Raw genomic sequence first — 18,512 nt, 5'->3', positions numbered from 1 at the left:
ACCTTTGTTACCTTTTTTTTATTACTGTATAACGAAAGAAGGAACACTGTTCAGTTTTGAAATGCTCAAAGAGAAATATTTATTAGAAAAACAAGACTTTTACTGGTATATACAGTCAAACAGTGTGCAGAGGTAAAGAGGGATTTGGACAGCTTCTATCCCACTGTTATCAGAGACATCTTGTACCATAATGATATATTCTTGTTCTCACATTCTACCTGGTCTTGCTCCTTAGATGTCCACCTGCAGTGTTCTCTCTCTATTACTATACACGAAAAATTAAATTTGTGTAACACAAACTGGAAGTTTGAAAGAGAAAATGTTGTCAGTCTGGGATGTGGGAAAGTTCTGAGAAAGTCCAAACAAAGCAGTCCACGGCAATATTTTGAGAACTTAGTGTCAGAACCGGTGTACAGCCTTGAGTGTAGATAGTGGTGAGATAACATTTGTCTGCACCAGCACTGGGATAAATGTTATGATAGACGTGAAGGGATCTTGAAGAGTATAAAAAGAGGCAATATCTTTGCGCAAGGTGGGGATCTTTTGTTAGACTGGGTTGTGACTGGTGCTAAAAGTTGAGGATAAAGACGAGATAGAGAGAGACGACTGATTGGAGTACTGTGCAGATGCAGTAGAAACACTCCCGCGCAGGCCAGCTAAGAGTTTTAAAAGGCAAGAAGCTTTTTCAGCGGGAGTCTTTGATTGGAGTGCTGTGCAGAGGCAGTAGAAGTGTTCCCATGCTAGTCCGGTGAAGAGCTTTACAAACCCAGTCCCCATAAAGGAGCGGTTCCATCTAGTGTAGCGGTCACCATGAGAGTGATCTGAGTCAGAGTGGTAAGGCTTTGTTTCAACACAGCTTCAGCAAGAACAGGCAGAGGCAAGGTAAGTAGGTAAGTTCATTTCTTATTTCATATTTATTTTTTCTTATTTAAGTCTTGAGAGAATAAGGAGTATGTCTACAGGGCCAGTGTTCTGTTCTGAGAGTCAAATATGGGATTTCGGGAGACTACCAGCCCCCCGATGGCCGTATCTACACCAGTTGCATCAAGATGCAGCTGCTCAGAGACCACATTTAGGAACTGGAGTTGCAGCTCGATGGCCTTCAGCTTGTTAGGGAAAGGAAGGAGGTGATAGACAGGAGCTACAGGGAGGTATTCACCCAAGGCTACAGGAGACTGATAATGAGTGACTGTCAGAAGAGGGAAGGGAGAACATCAGATAGTGGAGAGCACCCCTGTGGCCATCCCCCTCAAGAATAAGTTCTCCATTTTGAGTACAATTGGCGGGGGGGGGGGGGGAGCACAGCGTACCTGGGGGAAGCAACAGTGGCCATGCCTCTGGCACTGAGTCTAGCCCTGTGGCTCAGAAGGGCAGGGAACTGAAGGGGATGGCAGTAGTGATGGGATGAGTACAGAGAGGAAATTAAGAACCTGGTGGCATGGTGCGAAGACAATAACCTATCCCTCAATGTCAGCAAGATGAAGGAATTGGTTGTTGACTTCAGAAGGAGTAGCGGCCCACACAACCCCATCTACATCGGTGGTGCACAGGTGGAACAGGTCAAAAGCTCTAAGTTCCTCGGGGTCAATATCACAAAATGACCTGACTTGGTCCAACCAAGCAGAGTCCACTGCCAAGAAGACCCACCAGTGCCTTTACTTCCTGAGAAAGCTAAAGAAATTTGGCCAGTCCCCTAAAACCCTCACTAATTTTTATAGATGCACCGTAGAAAGCATTCTTCTAGGGTGCATCACAACCTGGTATGGAAGTTGTCCTGTCCAAGACCGAAAGAAGCTGCAGAAGATCGTGAACACGGTGCAGCACATCACACAAACCAATCTTCCGTCCTTGGACTCACTTTACACCGCACGCTGTCGGAGCAGTGCTGCCAGGATAATCAAGGACACGACCCACCCAGCCAACACACTTTTCGTCCCTCTTCCCTCTGGGAGAAGGCTCAGGAGCTTGAAGACTCGTACGGCCAGATTTGGGAACAGCTTCTTTCCCCAACTGTGATAAGACTGCTGAACGGATCCTGACCCGGATCTGGGCCGTACCCTCCAAATATCCGGACCTGCCTCTTGGTTTTTTTTGCACTACCTTACTTTCCATTTTTCTATTTTCTATTTATGATTTATAATTTAAATTTTTATTATATTCACTATCAATTTGTACTCCAAGGAGTGCGAAGTGCAGAATCAAATATCGCTGTGATGATTGTACGTTCCAGTAGCAATTGTTTGGTGACAATAAAGTAATAATAATAAATGTCTTATGGTCTAAGGAGGTGGGAGAGAGGGAGGAGGGAGGGAGAGAGAGAGAAATGTAATCCTGATCCACTTCTAATTCATGTTGCTGAACGATACAGCAAGGCAAACTCCTTTTTTCCCTCTATTACTCCTTGGGAGTAATGTCTTGGGAACAAAGGAAAGGATAGCGTTCATCCTTGCAACAAAGGGAATCCCCACACTCCCGTTAGGAAGCCTTTCACGCATGGATGATGCTCACTGCTTGATTGAGCAATCTCTTGGACCTTGGGTGACGAAAGCTAATAGATTAAGTGGGAAGTAAACAACTATCAGCCCTGTACCTGATAACTTCCATGGAACAATAAAAGTTTATGATCATAACGGTAACATACATCAAAGTTGCTGGTGAACGCAGCAGGCCAAGCAGCATCTATAGGAAGAGGCGCAGTCGACGTTTCAGGCCGAGACCCTTCGTCAGGACTAACTGAAGGAAGAGTGAGTAAGGGATTTGAAAGCTGGAGGGGGAGGGGGAGATGCAAAATGATAGGAGAAGACAGGAGGGGGAGGGATAGAGCCGAGAGCTGGACAGGTGATAGGCAAAAGGGGATACGAGAGGATCATGGGACAGGAGGCCAAGGGAGAAAGACGGGGGGGGGGTGACCCAGAGGATGGGCAAGAGGTATATTCAGAGGGACAGAGGGAGAAAAAGGAGAGTGAGAGAAAGAATGTGTGCATAAAAAGGAGTAACAGCTGGGGTACGAGGGGGAGGTGGGGCCTAGCGGACGTTAGAGAAGTCAATGTTCATGCCATCAGGTTGGAGGCTACCCAGACGGAATATAAGGTGTTGTTCCTCCAACCTGAGTGTGGCTTCATCTTTACAGTAGAGGAGGCCGTGGATAGACATGTCAGAATGGGAATGGGATGTGGAATTAAAATGTGTGGCCACTGGGAGATCCTGCTTTCTCTGGCGGACAGAGCGTAGATGTTCAGCAAAGCGGTCTCCCAGTCTGCGTCGGGTCTCACCAATATATAAAAGGCCACATCGGGAGCACCGGACGCAGTATATCACCCCAGTCGACTCACAGGTGAAGTGATGCCTCACCTGGAAGGACTGTTTGGGGCCCTGAATGGTGGTAAGGGAGGAAGTGTAAGGGCATGTGTAGCACTTGTTCCGCTTACACGGATAAGTGCCAGGAGGGAGATCAGTGGGGAGGGATGGGGGGGACGAATGGACAAGGGAGTTGTGTAGGGAGCGATCCCTGCGGAATGCAGAGAGATGGGGGGAGGGAAAGATGTGCTTAGTGGTGGGATCCCGTGGGAGGTGGCGGAAGTTACGGAGAATAATATGTTGGACCCGGAGGCTGGTGGGGTGGTAGGTGAGGACCAGGGGAACCCTATTCCTAGTGGGGTGGTGGGAGGATGGAGTGAGAGCAGATGTACGTGAAATGGAGGAGATGCGTTTAAGAGCAGAGTTGATAGTGGAGGAAGGGAAGCCCCTTTCTTTAAAAAATGAAGACATCTCCCTCGTCCTAGAATGAAAAGCCTCATCCTGAGAGCAGATGCAGCGGAGACGGAGGAATTGCGAGAAGGGGATGGCGTTTTTGCAAGAGACAGGGTGAGAAGAGGAATAGTCCAGATAGCTGTGAGAGTCAGTAGGCTTATAGTAGATATCAGTGGATAAGCTGTCTCCAGAGACAGAGACAGAAAGATCTAGAAAGGGGAGGGAGGTGTCGGAAATAGACCAGGTAAACTTGAGGGCAGGGTGAAAGTTGGAGGCAAAGTTAATAAAGTCAACGAGTTCTGCATGCGTGCAGGAAGCAGCGCCAATGCAGTCGTCGATATAGCGAAGGAAAAGTGGGGGACAGATACCAGAATAGGCACGGAACATAGATTGTTCCACAAACCCAACAAAAAGGCAGGCATAGCTAGGACCCATACGGGTGCCCATAGCTACACCTTTAGTTTGGAGGAAATGGGAGGAGCAAAAGGAGAAATTATTAAGAGTAAGGACTAATTCCGCTGGACGGAGCAGAGTGGTGGTAGAGGGGAACTGATTAGGTCTGGAATCCAAAAAGAAGCGTAGAGCTTTGAGACCTTCCTGATGGGGGATGGAAGTATATAAGGACTGGACATCCATGGTGAAAATAAAGCGGTGGGGGCCAGGGAACTTAAAATCATCGAAAAGTTTAAGAGCGTGAGAAGTGTCACGAACATAGGTCGGAAGGGATTGAACAAGGGGTGATAAAACAGTGTCGAGGTATGCAGAAACGAGTTCGGTGGGGCAGGAGCAAGCTGAGACAATAGGTCGGCCAGGACAGGCAGGTTTGTGGATCTTGGGTAGGAGGTAGAAACGGGAAGTGCGGGGTGTGGGAACTATAAGGTTGGTAGCAGTGGATGGGAGATCCCCTGAGCGGATAAAGTCGTTGATAGTGTGGGAGACAATGGCCTGGTGCTCCTTGGTGGGGTCACGATCGAGGGGTAAATAAGAGGAGGTATCCGCGAGTTGTCGCTGTGCCTCGGCAAGGTAGAGGTCAGTACGCCAGACTACAACAGCACCCCCCTTATCAGCGGGTTTAATAATAATGTTAGGATTAGTGCGGAGGGAGTGGAGAGCAGAGCGTTCCGAAGGAGTGAGGTTGGAATGGGGACAAGGTGCGGTGAAGTTGAGACGGTTGATGTCCCGTCGGCAGTTGGCAATAAAGAGATCCAGAGCAGGCAGAAGACCAGAGCGGGGTGTCCATGAAGAAGAGGAGGGTTGAAGACGGGAGAAGGGGTCATCGGTGGGGGTGGAAGAGTCCTTGCCGAAGAAGTAGGCTCGGAGACGGAGACGGCGGAAGAAAAGTTCCGCATCATGGCGAACACGGAACTCGCTGAGGTGTGGGCGAAGGGGGACAAACGTGAGGCCCTTACTGAGAACAGAGCGTTCTGCCTCCGACAGTTGAAGGTCGGAGGGGATGGTAAAGACCCGGCACGGATGAGAGCTGGGATCAGAGGGGGGAGGGGGGAGGCTGGGGGGTGTCAATGGAGAGGGGAGGGTTGGGGTGAGAGGAAGATGGAGCCTCTGAGGGCCCAGGAGCTGACGGTGGGATCTGAGGAAGACGGGGCTGCGGAGTGGTGGAGGGGGAGACGGGAGTCACAACAGCAGCACATAAAGACCCGGCCTGGAGTTCAAGGCTGGAGTCGCAGTTGGTGGTTGCGTAATCATTTCGAATGTCTCCATGGTCGTTGCTGGAGTCCGGGTTTTGAATATGTCCTGAGGTGTTGGAGCCGCCGAGATCAATGGCAGGCGCCGCAATTGAAAGTTCATGCCTGCTAGCGTCGGGGCCAGCAGGCTCTGCAGTCCGTAGATGTAAGATCTTACGATCTTTGCCTAACATGACAAAGTCAAAAAAACGGCGATTGCAGGCGTGGATCCGACGGAGGATGAAATAGCGGGTAGGACCATTACAGACGGCGAAGAAAGTGTCCCGAAGGTGTGGAAGGGTCTGGGATAGGGACACCAAGTACTTCCTCATGGCGGAGAGCGTCGCCTTCAGAGCTTGACGGGAGAAGCGGCGTGAGGCAGAGTCAATGAAATGTGAGTACCTGGGATCCTCAGAAGGTATAAATTGAGAGGCTTGGAAACGAATACTAAAGCCAACTGGAGTAAGTTGGCGACGGAGGCACGTTCCAAGAAAGGATACATGGCAGTGATAGCGAGTCTGAGTCAAAATGTGGTCGAAAAGTTGAAGAGCCGAAGAAATTACAGATGGGGAGCAGTGAGACATGGTTTCACTGAAATCCCGTCGAAGAGAGGATCTAAACTTCTTCGGTGTAGGCATCACCAGAAGAGGCTTCGCAGTAGTGAATTTAAACGTAAACAACAGGAATTCTGCAGATGCTGGAAATTCAAGCAACATACATCAAAGTTGCTGGTGAACGCAGCAGGCCAAGCAGCATCTATAGGAAGAGGCGCAGTCGACGTTTCAGGCCGAGACCCTTCGTCAGGACTAACTGAAAGAAGAGTGAGTAAGGGATTTGAAAGTTGGAGGGGGAGGGGGAGATCCAAAATGATAGGAGAAGACAGGAGGGGGAGGGATAGAGCCGAGAGCTGGACAGGTGATAGGCAAAAGGGGATACGAGAGGATCATGGGACAGGAGGTCCGGGAAGAAAGACGGGGGGGGGGGTGACCCAGAGGATGGGCAAGAGGTATATTCAGAGGGACAGAGGGAGAAAAAGGAGAGTGAGAGAAAGAATGTGTGCATAAAAAGGAGTAACAGCTGGGGTACGAGGGGGAGGTGGGGCCTAGCGGACGTTAGAGAAGTCAATGTTCATGCCATCAGGTTGGAGGCTACCCAGACGGAATATAAGGTGTTGTTCCTCCAACCTGAGTGTGGCTTCATCTTTACAGTAGAGGAGGCCGTGGATAGACATGTCAGAATGGGAATGGGATGTGGAATTAAAATGTGTGGCCACTGGGAGATCCTGCTTTCTCTGGCGGACAGAGCGTAGATGTTCAGCAAAGCGGTCTCCCAGTCTGCATCGGGTCTCACCAATATATAAAAGGCCACATCGGGAGCACCGGACGCAGTATATCACCCCAGTCGACTCACAGGTGAAGTGATGCCTCACCTGGAAGGACTGTTTGGGGCCCTGAATGGTGGTAAGGGAGGAAGTGTAAGGGCATGTGTAGCACTTGTTCCGCTTACACGGATAAGGGCCAGGCGGGAGATCAGTGGGGTGGGATGGGGGGGACGAATGGACAAGGGAGTTGTGTAGGGAGCGATCCCTGCGGAATGCAGAGAGATGGGGGGAGGGAAAGATGTGCTTAGTGGTGGGATCCCGTGGGAGGTGGCGGAAGTTACGGAGAATAATATGTTGGACCCGGAGGCTGGTGGGGTGGTAGGTGAGGACCAGGGGAACCCTATTCCTAGTGGGGTGGTGGGAGGATGGAGTGAGAGCAGATGTACGTGAAATGGAGGAGATGCGTTTAAGAGCAGAGTTGATAGTGGAGGAAGGGAAGCCCCTTTCTTTAAAAAATGAAGACATCTCCCTCGTCCTAGAATGAAAAGCCTCATCCTGAGAGCAGATGCAGCGGAGACGGAGGAATTGCGAGAAGGGGATGGCGTTTTTGCAAGAGACAGGGTGAGAAGAGGAATAGTCCAGATAGCTGTGAGAGTCAGTAGGCTTATAGTAGATATCAGTGGATAAGCTGTCTCCAGAGACAGAGACAGAAAGATCTAGAAAGGGGAGGGAGGTGTCGGAAATAGACCAGGTAAACTTGAGGGCAGGGTGAAAGTTGGAGGCAAAGTTAATAAAGTCAACGAGTTCTGCATGCGTGCAGGAAGCAGCGCCAATGCAGTCGTCGATATAGCGAAGGAAAAGTGGGGGACAGATACCAGAATAGGCACGGAACATAGATTGTTCCACAAACCCAACAAAAAGGCAGGCATAGCTAGGACCCATACGGGTGCCCATAGCTACACCTTTAGTTTGGAGGAAATGGGAGGAGCAAAAGGAGAAATTATTAAGAGTAAGGACTAATTCCGCTGGACGGAGCAGAGTGGTGGTAGAGGGGAACTGATTAGGTCTGGAATCCAAAAAGAAGCGTAGAGCTTTGAGACCTTCCTGATGGGGGATGGAAGTATATAAGGACTGGACATCCATGGTGAAAATAAAGCGGTGGGGGCCAGGGAACTTAAAATCATCGAAAAGTTTAAGAGCGTGAGAAGTGTCACGAACATAGGTCGGAAGGGATTGAACAAGGGGTGATAAAACAGTGTCGAGGTATGCAGAAACGAGTTCGGTGGGGCAGGAGCAAGCTGAGACAATAGGTCGGCCAGGACAGGCAGGTTTGTGGATCTTGGGTAGGAGGTAGAAACGGGAAGTGCGGGGTGTGGGAACTATAAGGTTGGTAGCAGTGGATGGGAGATCCCCTGAGCGGATAAAGTCGTTGATAGTGTGGGAGACAATGGCCTGGTGCTCCTTGGTGGGGTCACGATCGAGGGGTAAATAAGAGGAGGTATCCGCGAGTTGTCGCTGTGCCTCGGCAAGGTAGAGGTCAGTACGCCAGACTACAACAGCACCCCCCTTATCAGCGGGTTTAATAATAATGTTAGGATTAGTGCGGAGGGAGTGGAGAGCAGAGCGTTCCGAAGGAGTGAGGTTGGAATGGGGACAAGGTGCGGTGAAGTTGAGACGGTTGATGTCCCGTCGGCAGTTGGCAATAAAGAGATCCAGAGCAGGCAGAAGACCAGAGCGGGGTGTCCATGAAGAAGAGGAGGGTTGAAGACGGGAGAAGGGGTCATCGGTGGGGGTGGAAGAGTCCTTGCCGAAGAAGTAGGCTCGGAGACGGAGACGGCGGAAGAAAAGTTCCGCATCATGGCGAACACGGAACTCGCTGAGGTGTGGGCGAAGGGGGACAAACGTGAGGCCCTTACTGAGAACAGAGCGTTCTGCCTCCGACAGTTGAAGGTCGGAGGGGATGGTAAAGACCCGGCACGGATGAGAGCTGGGATCAGAGGGGGGAGGGGGGAGGCTGGGGGGTGTCAATGGAGAGGGGAGGGTTGGGGTGAGAGGAAGATGGAGCCTCTGAGGGCCCAGGAGCTGACGGTGGGATCTGAGGAAGACGGGGCTGCGGAGTGGTGGAGGGGGAGACGGGAGTCACAACAGCAGCACATAAAGACCCGGCCTGGAGTTCAAGGCTGGAGTCGCAGTTGGTGGTTGCGTAATCATTTCGAATGTCTCCATGGTCGTTGCTGGAGTCCGGGTTTTGAATATGTCCTGAGGTGTTGGAGCCGCCGAGATCAATGGCAGGCGCCGCAATTGAAAGTTCATGCCTGCTAGCGTCGGGGCCAGCAGGCTCTGCAGTCCGTAGATGTAAGATCTTACGATCTTTGCCTAACATGACAAAGTCAAAAAAACGGCGATTGCAGGCGTGGATCCGACGGAGGATGAAATAGCGGGTAGGACCATTACAGACGGCGAAGAAAGTGTCCCGAAGGTGTGGAAGGGTCTGGGATAGGGACACCAAGTACTTCCTCATGGCGGAGAGCGTCGCCTTCAGAGCTTGACGGGAGAAGCGGCGTGAGGCAGAGTCAATGAAATGTGAGTACCTGGGATCCTCAGAAGGTATAAATTGAGAGGCTTGGAAACGAATACTAAAGCCAACTGGAGTAAGTTGGCGACGGAGGCACGTTCCAAGAAAGGATACATGGCAGTGATAGCGAGTCTGAGTCAAAATGTGGTCGAAAAGTTGAAGAGCCGAAGAAATTACAGATGGGGAGCAGTGAGACATGGTTTCACTGAAATCCCGTCGAAGAGAGGATCTAAACTTCTTCGGTGTAGGCATCACCAGAAGAGGCTTCGCAGTAGTGAATTTAAACGTAAACAACAGGAATTCTGCAGATGCTGGAAATTCAAGCAACATACATCAAAGTTGCTGGTGAACGCAGCAGGCCAAGCAGCATCTATAGGAAGAGGCGCAGTCGACGTTTCAGGCCGAGACCCTTCGTCAGGACTAACTGAAAGAAGAGTGAGTAAGGGATTTGAAAGTTGGAGGGGGAGGGGGAGATCCAAAATGATAGGAGAAGACAGGAGGGGGAGGGATAGAGCCGAGAGCTGGACAGGTGATAGGCAAAAGGGGATACGAGAGGATCATGGGACAGGAGGTCCGGGAAGAAAGACGGGGGGGGGGGTGACCCAGAGGATGGGCAAGAGGTATATTCAGAGGGACAGAGGGAGAAAAAGGAGAGTGAGAGAAAGAATGTGTGCATAAAAAGGAGTAACAGCTGGGGTACGAGGGGGAGGTGGGGCCTAGCGGACGTTAGAGAAGTCAATGTTCATGCCATCAGGTTGGAGGCTACCCAGACGGACTATCAGGTGTTGTTCCTCCAACCTGAGTGTGGCTTCATCTTTACAGTAGAGGAGGCCGTGGATAGACATGTCAGAATGGGAATGGGATGTGGAATTAAAATGTGTGGCCACTGGGAGATCCTGCTTTCTCTGGCGGACAGAGCGTAGATGTTCAGCAAAGCGGTCTCCCAGTCTGCGTCGGGTCTCACCAATATATAAAAGGCCACATCGGGAGCACCGGACGCAGTATATCACCCCAGTCGACTCACAGGTGAAGTGATGCCTCACCTGGAAGGACTGTTTGGGGCCCTGAATGGTGGTAAGGGAGGAAGTGTAAGGGCATGTGTAGCACTTGTTCCGCTTACACGGATAAGTGCCAGGAGGGAGATCAGTGGGGAGGGATGGGGGGGACGAATGGACAAGGGAGTTGTGTAGGGAGCGATCCCTGCGGAATGCAGAGAGAGGGGGGGAGGGAAAGATGTGCTTAGTGGTGGGATCCCGTTGGAGGTGGCGGAAGTTACGGAGAATAATATGTGTGGACTCCCGTCTCCCCTTCCCCCACCACCACTCCGCAGCCCCGTCTTCCTCAGATCCCACCGTCAGCTCCTGGGCCCTCAGAGGCTCCATCTTCCTCTCACCCCAACCCTCCCCTCTCCACTGACACCCCCAGCCTCCCCCCTCCCCCCTCTGATCCCAGCTCTCATCCGTGCCGGGTCTTTACCATCCCCTCCGACCTTCAACTGTCGGAGGCAGAACGCTCTGTTCTCAGTAAGGGCCTCACGTTTGTCCCCCTTCGCCCACACCTCAGCGAGTTCCGTGTTCGCCACGATGCGGAACTTTTCTTCCGCCGTCTCCGTCTCCGAGCCTACTTCTTCGGCAAGGACTCTTCCACCCCCACCGATGACCCCTTCTCCCGTCTTCAACCCTCCTCTTCTTCATGGACACCCCGCTCTGGTCTTCTGCCTGCTCTGGATCTCTTTATTGCCAACTGCCGACGGGACATCAACCGTCTCGACTTCACCGCACCTTGTACCCATTCCAACCTCACTCCTTCGGAACGCTCTGCTCTCCACTCCCTCCGCACTAATCCTAACCTTATTATTAAACCCGCTGATGAGGGGGGTGCTGTTGTAGTCTGGCGTACTGACCTCTACCTTGCCAAGGCACAGCGACAACTCGCGGATACCTCCTCTTATTTACCCCTCGATCGTGACCCCACCAAGGAGCACCAGGCCATTGTCTCCCACACTATCAACGACTTTATCCGCTCAGGGGATCTCCCATCCACTGCTACCAACCTTATAGTTCCCACACCCCGCACTTCCCGTTTCTACCTCCTACCCAAGATCCACAAACCTGCCTGTCCTGGCCGACCTATTGTCTCAGCTTGCTCCTGCCCCACCGAACTCGTTTCTGCATACCTCGACACTGTTTTATCACCCCTTGTTCAATCCCTTCCGACCTATGTTCGTGACACTTCTCACGCTCTTAAACTTTTCGATGATTTTAAGTTCCCTGGCCCCCACCGCTTTATTTTCACCATGGATGTCCAGTCCTTATATACTTCCATCCCCCATCAGGAAGGTCTCAAAGCTCTACGCTTCTTTTTGGATTCCAGACCTAATCAGTTCCCCTCTACCACCACTCTGCTCCGTCCAGCGGAATTAGTCCTTACTCTTAATAATTTCTCCTTTTGCTCCTCCCATTTCCTCCAAACTAAAGGTGTAGCTATGGGCACCCGTATGGGTCCTAGCTATGCCTGCCTTTTTGTTGGGTTTGTGGAACAATCTATGTTCCGTGCCTATTCTGGTATCTGTCCCCCACTTTTCCTTCGCTATATCGACGACTGCATTGGCGCTGCTTCCTGCACGCATGCAGAACTCGTTGACTTTATTAACTTTGCCTCCAACTTTCACCCTGCCCTCAAGTTTACCTGGTCTATTTCCGACACCTCCCTCCCCTTTCTAGATCTTTCTGTCTCTGTCTCTGGAGACAGCTTATCCACTGATATCTACTATAAGCCTACTGACTCTCACAGCTATCTGGACTATTCCTCTTCTCACCCTGTCTCTTGCAAAAACGCCATCCCCTTCTCGCAATTCCTCCGTCTCCGCTGCATCTGCTCTCAGGATGAGGCTTTTCATTCTAGGACGAGGGAGATGTCTTCATTTTTTAAAGAAAGGGGCTTCCCTTCCTCCACTATCAACTCTGCTCTTAAACGCATCTCCTCCATTTCACGTACATCTGCTCTCACTCCATCCTCCCACCACCCCACTAGGAATAGGGTTCCCCTGGTCCTCACCTACCACCCCACCAGCCTCCGGGTCCAACATATTATTCTCCGTAACTTCCGCCACCTCCCACGGGATCCCACCACTAAGCACATCTTTCCCTCCCCCCATCTCTCTGCATTCCGCAGGGATCGCTCCCTACACAACTCCCTTGTCCATTCGTGCCCCCCATCCCTCCCCACTGATCTCCCTCCTGGCACTTATCCGTGTAAGCGGAACAAGTGCTACACATGCCCTTACACTTCCTCCCTTACCACCATTCAGGGCCCCAAACAGTCCTTCCAGGTGAGGCATCACTTCACCTGTGAGTCGACTGGGGTGATATACTGCGTCCGGTGCTCCCGATGTGGCCTTTTATATATTGGTGAGACCCGACGCAGACTGGGAGACCGCTTTGCTGAACATCTACGCTCTGTCCGCCAGAGAAAGCAGGATCTTCCAGTGGCCACACATTTTAATTCCACATCCCATTCCCATTCTGACATGTCTATCCACGGCCTCCTCTACTGTAAAGATGAAGCCACACTCAGGTTGGAGGAACAACACCTTATATTCCGTCTGGGTAGCCTCCAACCTGATGGCATGAACATTGACTTCTCTAACGTCCGCTAGGCCCCACCTCCCCCTCGTACCCCAGCTGTTACTCCTTTTTATGCACACATTCTTTCTCTCACTCTCCTTTTTCTCCCTCTGTCCCTCTGAATATACCTCTTGCCCATCCTCTGGGTCACCCCCCCCCCGTCTTTCTCCCTTGGCCTCCTGTCCCATGATCCTCTCGTATCCCCTTTTGCCTATCACCTGTCCAGCTCTCGGCTCTATCCCTCCCCCTCCTGTCTTCTCCTATCATTTTGCATCTCCCCCTCCCCCTCCAGCTTTCAAATCCCTTACTCACTCTTCCTTCAGTTAGTCCTGACGAAGGGTCTCGGCCTGAAACGTCGACTGCGCCTCTTCCTATAGATGCTGCTTGGCCTGCTGCGTTCACCAGCAACTTTGATGTTTGTTGCTTGAATTTCCAGCATCTGCAGAATTCCTGTTGTTTATGATCATAACGGTGGCGGTTTTAAAAGCACTGAGGTGGGGTTTGGAACAGACAGGTGAGCGTTACTCTGAAGAACCACAACGGATAGGCTTTCGTCTTTGAGTTGAGGCAGAGGTGATCGTCTCATTCTAATTATTTCTCGGTGTTAGTTTGCTAATCTTTCACATCACTCAATAACTCAGGACATCACTCTGTTTCTGTCCCACAGTGTCCGGAGCAGAGGTAGCCTGACAACCAGCAAGATGATGGAACAACAGATGATCTACAACCCAGTAGGACCCAGAAGACCCGCCCGATTAGACCGGTAGCAGGTCCTCGGCCGCTCGTTCGCTATTTGGTTGTTTTTCCTGACAGTATCCGCTTGTTTCTTTCAGTATTTCTCTTGTTTTGGGGGTGGGGGACAGGAAGCTTGAGACAATGATGAGGGGAGAGGGGAAGGGGTAAGGGGAAGAGCTTTTGGTGAGAGGTTGCAGATAATGGCGGAGAGTGGAGGGCGTGAGGATGTACAGCGAGGGAGGGTGAGAAGGGCTGTGTCCCAATGAGAGGGACTGCAAGAGGGAAAGGGACCGGGAGAGAGGGAGAATGAGGTTTAAGGGTTAGAGGAACCGAAAGAGTGAGAGGTGAGGCAGAGGGATAGAGACAGGGACAGGGTTGTACGGGCTGGGGAGAGTGGAGAAAGTGAGGAAGAGTAAGACAAACTGAGAGAGCAGGAGAGGGATTGGGGGAGAGAAGGCAATGGGGGAGTGAGGGGGAGTGAGGGCAAATGCAAGGAGACAGTACACTGTTAAGGGTAAGGTGCTGCTGAGCAGAGGGATCTTGCGATCAGAATTTGTAGCATAGAAACATAGAAAATAGGTGCAGGAGTAGGCCATTCGGCCCTTCGAGCCTGCACCGCCATTCAGTATGATCATGGCTGATCATCCAACTCAGAACCCTGTACCTGCCTTCTCTCCATACCCCCTGATCCCTTTAGCCACAAGGGCCATATCTAACTCCCTCTTAAATATAGCCAATGAACTGGCCTCAACTGTTTCCTGTGGCAGAGAATTCCACAGATTCACCACTCTCTGTGTGAAGAAGTTTTTCCTAATCTCGGTCCTAAAAGGCTTCCCCCTTATCCTTAAACTGTGACCCCTCGTTCTGGACTTCCCTAACATCGGGAACAATCCTCCTGCATCTAGCCTGTCCAATCCCTTTAGGATTTTATACATTTCAATAAGATCCCCCCTCAATCTTCTAAATTCCAGAGAGTATAAGCCTAGTCGATCCAGTTTTTCATCATATGAAAGTCCTGCCATCCTAGGAATCAATCTGATGAACTTTCTTTGTACTCCCTCTATGGCAAGGATGTCTTTCCTCAGATTAGGGGACCAAAACTGCACACAATACTCCAGGTGTTGTCTCACCAAGGCCTTGTACAACTACAGTAGTACCTCCCTGCTCTTGTACTCGAATCCTCTTGTTATGAATGCCAGCATACCATTCGCCTTTTTCACTGCCTGCTGTACCTGCATGCCCACTTTCAAAGACTGGTGTACAATGACACCCAGGTCTCGTTGCACCTCCCCTTTTCCTAATCGGCCACCATTCAGATAATAATCTGTTTTCCTATTTTTGCCACCAAAGTGGATAACCTCACATTTATCCACATTAAATTGCATCTATCATGAATTTGCCCACTCACCTAACCTATCCAAGTCACCCTGCATCCTCTTAGCATCCTCCTCACAGCTAACACTGCCGCCCAGCTTCATGTCATCCGCAAACTTGGAGATGCTGCATTTAAATCCCTCGTCAAAGTCATTAATATATATTGTAAACAACTGGGGTCCCAGCACTGAGCCTTGCTGTACCCCAGTAGTCACTGCCTGCCATTCTGAAAAGGTCCCATTTATTCCCACTCTTTGCTTCCTGTCTGCCAACCAATTCTCTATCCACATCAATACCTTACCCCCAATACCGTGTGCTTAAGTTTGCACTCTAATCTCCTGTGTGGGACCTTTTTCAAAAGCCTTTTGAAAATCCAAATATACCACATCCACTGGTTCTCCCCTATCCACTCTACTAGTTACATACTCAAAAAATTCTATGCGATTCGTCAGACATGATTTTCCTTTCACAAATCCATGCTGACTTTGTCCGATGATTTCACCGCTTTCCAAATGTGCTGTTATCACATCTTTGATAACTGACTCTAGCATTTTCCCCACCACCGATGTTAGGCTAACCGGTCTATAATTCCCCGGTTTCTCTCTCCCTCCTTTTTTAAAAAGCGGGGTTGCATTAGCCACCCTCCAATCCTCAGGAATTAATCCAGAATCTAAAGAGTTTTGAAAAATTATCAGTAATGCATCCACTATTTCTTGAGCTACTTCCTTAAGCACTCTGGGATGCAGACCATCTGACCCTGGGGATTTATCTGCCTTTAACCCCTTCAATTTACCTAACACCACTTCCCTACTAACATGTATTTCCCTCAGTTCCTCTATCTCACTAGACCCTCAGTCCCCTACTATTTCCGGAAGATTATTTATGTCTTCCTTAGTGAAGACAGAACCAAAGTAGTTATTCAGTTAGTCTGCCATGTCCTTATTCCCCATGATCAATTCACCTGTTTCTGACTGTAAGGGACCTACATTTGTCTCAACCAATCTTTTTCTTTTCACATATCTATAAAAGCTTTTACAGTCAGTTTTTATGTTCCCTGCCAGCTTTCTCTCATAATCTTTTTTCCTTTCCATATTAAGTCCTTTGTCCTCCTCTGCTGGACTCTGAATTTCTCCCAGTCCTCAGGTGAGCCGCTTTTTCTGGCTAATTTGTATGTTTCTTCTTTGGAATTGATACTATCCCTAATTTCCCTTGTTGTAAGCACGTCGTACGTGGCTGCACAGGTTGACAGGGTGGTTAAGAAGGCTTAAGGAACGGCTGCTTTTGTTTGTCGAAGCACGGAGTCCAAAAGTCAGGAGGTTGAATGCAACTTTATCAAACTTGGGTTATGCCACATCTGGAGCATTGGACCATAAGACATAGAAGCAGAATTAGGCCATTCAGCCCATAGTGCCTGCTCCTTCATTCCATCATGGCTGATCCCAGATCCCACTCAACTCCATATACCTGCCTTCTCGCCCTATCCTTTGACATCCTGATTGATCAGGAAACGATCAACTTCTGCCTTAAATACTGTATACCCTCATTGTTGGCCTCCACCGCAGTCTGTGGCAGAGCATTGCACAAATTCACTACTCCCTGGCTAAAAAAATTCCTTCTTACCCCTATTCTAAAGGATCGCCCCTCAATCTTGAGGCTGTGCCCTCTAGTTTTGGATACCTCCACCATAGGAAACATCCTCTCCACATCCACCTTATCTAGTCTTTTCAACAGTCGGTAGGTTTCAATGAAATCCTCCCGCATTCTTCTGTTCCAGTGAGTACAGGCCCAAAGCTGCCAAACGCTCCTCATATGTCAACCCCGTCATTCCTGGAATCATCCTCATGAACCTGCTCTGGACTCTCTCCAATGACAGCACACCCTTTCTGAGTTATGGGACCCAATACTGTTGACAATACTCCAAGTGTAGCCAAGTTTCCATCGAACTCAATATATAAGTTTGCTGATGACACCACAATTGTAGGCCATATCTCGGGTAATGATGAGTTTGAGTACAGAGAGGAAATTAAGAACCTGGTGGCATGGTGCGAAGACAATAACCTATCCCTCAATGTCAGCAAGATGAAGGAATTGGTTGTTGACTTCAGAAGGAGTAGCGGCCCACACAACCCCATCTACATCGGTGGTGCACAGGTGGAACAGGTCAAAAGCTCTAAGTTCCTCGGGGTCAATATCACAAAATGACCTGACTTGGTCCAACCAAGCCGAATCCACTGCCAAGAAGGCCCACCAGTGCCTTTACTTCCTGAGAAAGCTAAAGAAATTTGGCCAGTCCCCTAAAACCCTCACTAATTTTTATAGATGCACCGTAGAAAGCATTCTTCTAGGGTGCATCACAACCTGGTATGGAAGTTGTCCTGTCCAAGACCGAAAGAAGCTGCAGAAGATCGTGAACACGGCGCAGCACATCACACGAACCAATCTTCCGTCCTTGGACTCACTTTACACCGCACGCTGTCGGAGCAGTGCTGCCAGGATAATCAAGGACACGACCCACCCAGCCAACACACTTTTCATCCCTCTCCCCTCCGGGAGAAGGCTCAGGAGCTTGAAGACTCGTACGGCCAGATTTGGGAACAGCTTCTTTCCAACTGTGATAAGACGGCTGAACGGATCCTGACCCGGATCTGGGCCGTATCCTCCAAATATCCTGACCTGCCTCTCAGTTTTTTTTGCACTACCTTACTTTCCCTTTTCTATTTATGATAAATAATTTAAATTTTTAATATTTACTATCGACTTGTACTCCAGGGAGCGCGAAGCGCAAAATCAAATATCACTGTGATGATTGTATGCTCTAGTATCAATTGTTTGGCGACAATAAAGTAAAGTGCAGCCTGACTAGTATCTTAGATTATGAGGACACGCTGTCCTCTTTTATTGTCATTTAGTAATACATGCATTAAGAAATGATACAATGTTTCCTCCAGTATGATATCACAGAAACACAGGACAGACCAAGACTGAAAAACTAACAAAAACCACATAATTATAACATATAGTTACAACAGTGCAACAATAGCATAGCTTGATGAGAACAGGCCATGGGCACAGTAAAAAAGTTCAAAGTCTCTCGAAAGTCCCACATCTCACGCAGACGGGAGAAGGAAGAAAACTCTCCCAGTCATGCCCGACCACAGTCCGACTCTGAGTCGTCCGAAAACTTCGAGCCTCCGATCAGCCCTCTGACACTGAGTACCGAGCACCATCTCCGCCGAACGCTTCAACCCCAGCCTCGGTCGCCAACAACAGGCAAAGCCGGGGATTTTGGGGCCTTCCCTCTGGAGATTCTCGATTGCACAGTAGCAGCGGCAGCGAACCGGGCATTTCAGAAATTTCTGCAGATGTTCCTCTGTGTTTCTCACGTCTGTCTCCATCAAATCAGAATTGTGCACAGCATCCTACTTACAAATACGATATCATTTCACCGG

The 18,512-nt window shown here is 49.9% G+C and overlaps 1 protein-coding gene across 6 annotated transcripts in view; it reads left to right on the top strand.

The window, feature by feature from the left end:
• Positions 1–554: 554 nt before the first annotated feature.
• LOC134352586 (galectin-9-like) overlaps positions 555–18,512 on the top strand; it is a 50,435-nt gene continuing 32,477 nt past the window's right edge. For 2 of the 6 annotated variants that reach the window (XM_063059851.1, XM_063059846.1), the window contains exons 1-2: positions 555–890; positions 13,622–13,717. The gene's annotated coding sequence lies outside the window, so the exon portion shown is untranslated. Of the gene's footprint in view, positions 891–13,621; positions 13,725–18,512 lie in introns of all 6 variants that reach the window. The other 4 variants (XM_063059848.1, XM_063059849.1, XM_063059847.1 and 1 more) reach the window with 4 other exon arrangements.

The sequence above is a fragment of the Mobula hypostoma genome, chromosome 10 (assembly GCF_963921235.1).
Source record: "Mobula hypostoma chromosome 10, sMobHyp1.1, whole genome shotgun sequence".
Taxonomy (NCBI): domain Eukaryota; kingdom Metazoa; phylum Chordata; class Chondrichthyes; order Myliobatiformes; family Myliobatidae; genus Mobula; species Mobula hypostoma.
The sequence above is the reverse complement of the archived record's forward strand: the minus strand, read 5'-3'. Positions and strand labels throughout refer to the sequence as shown.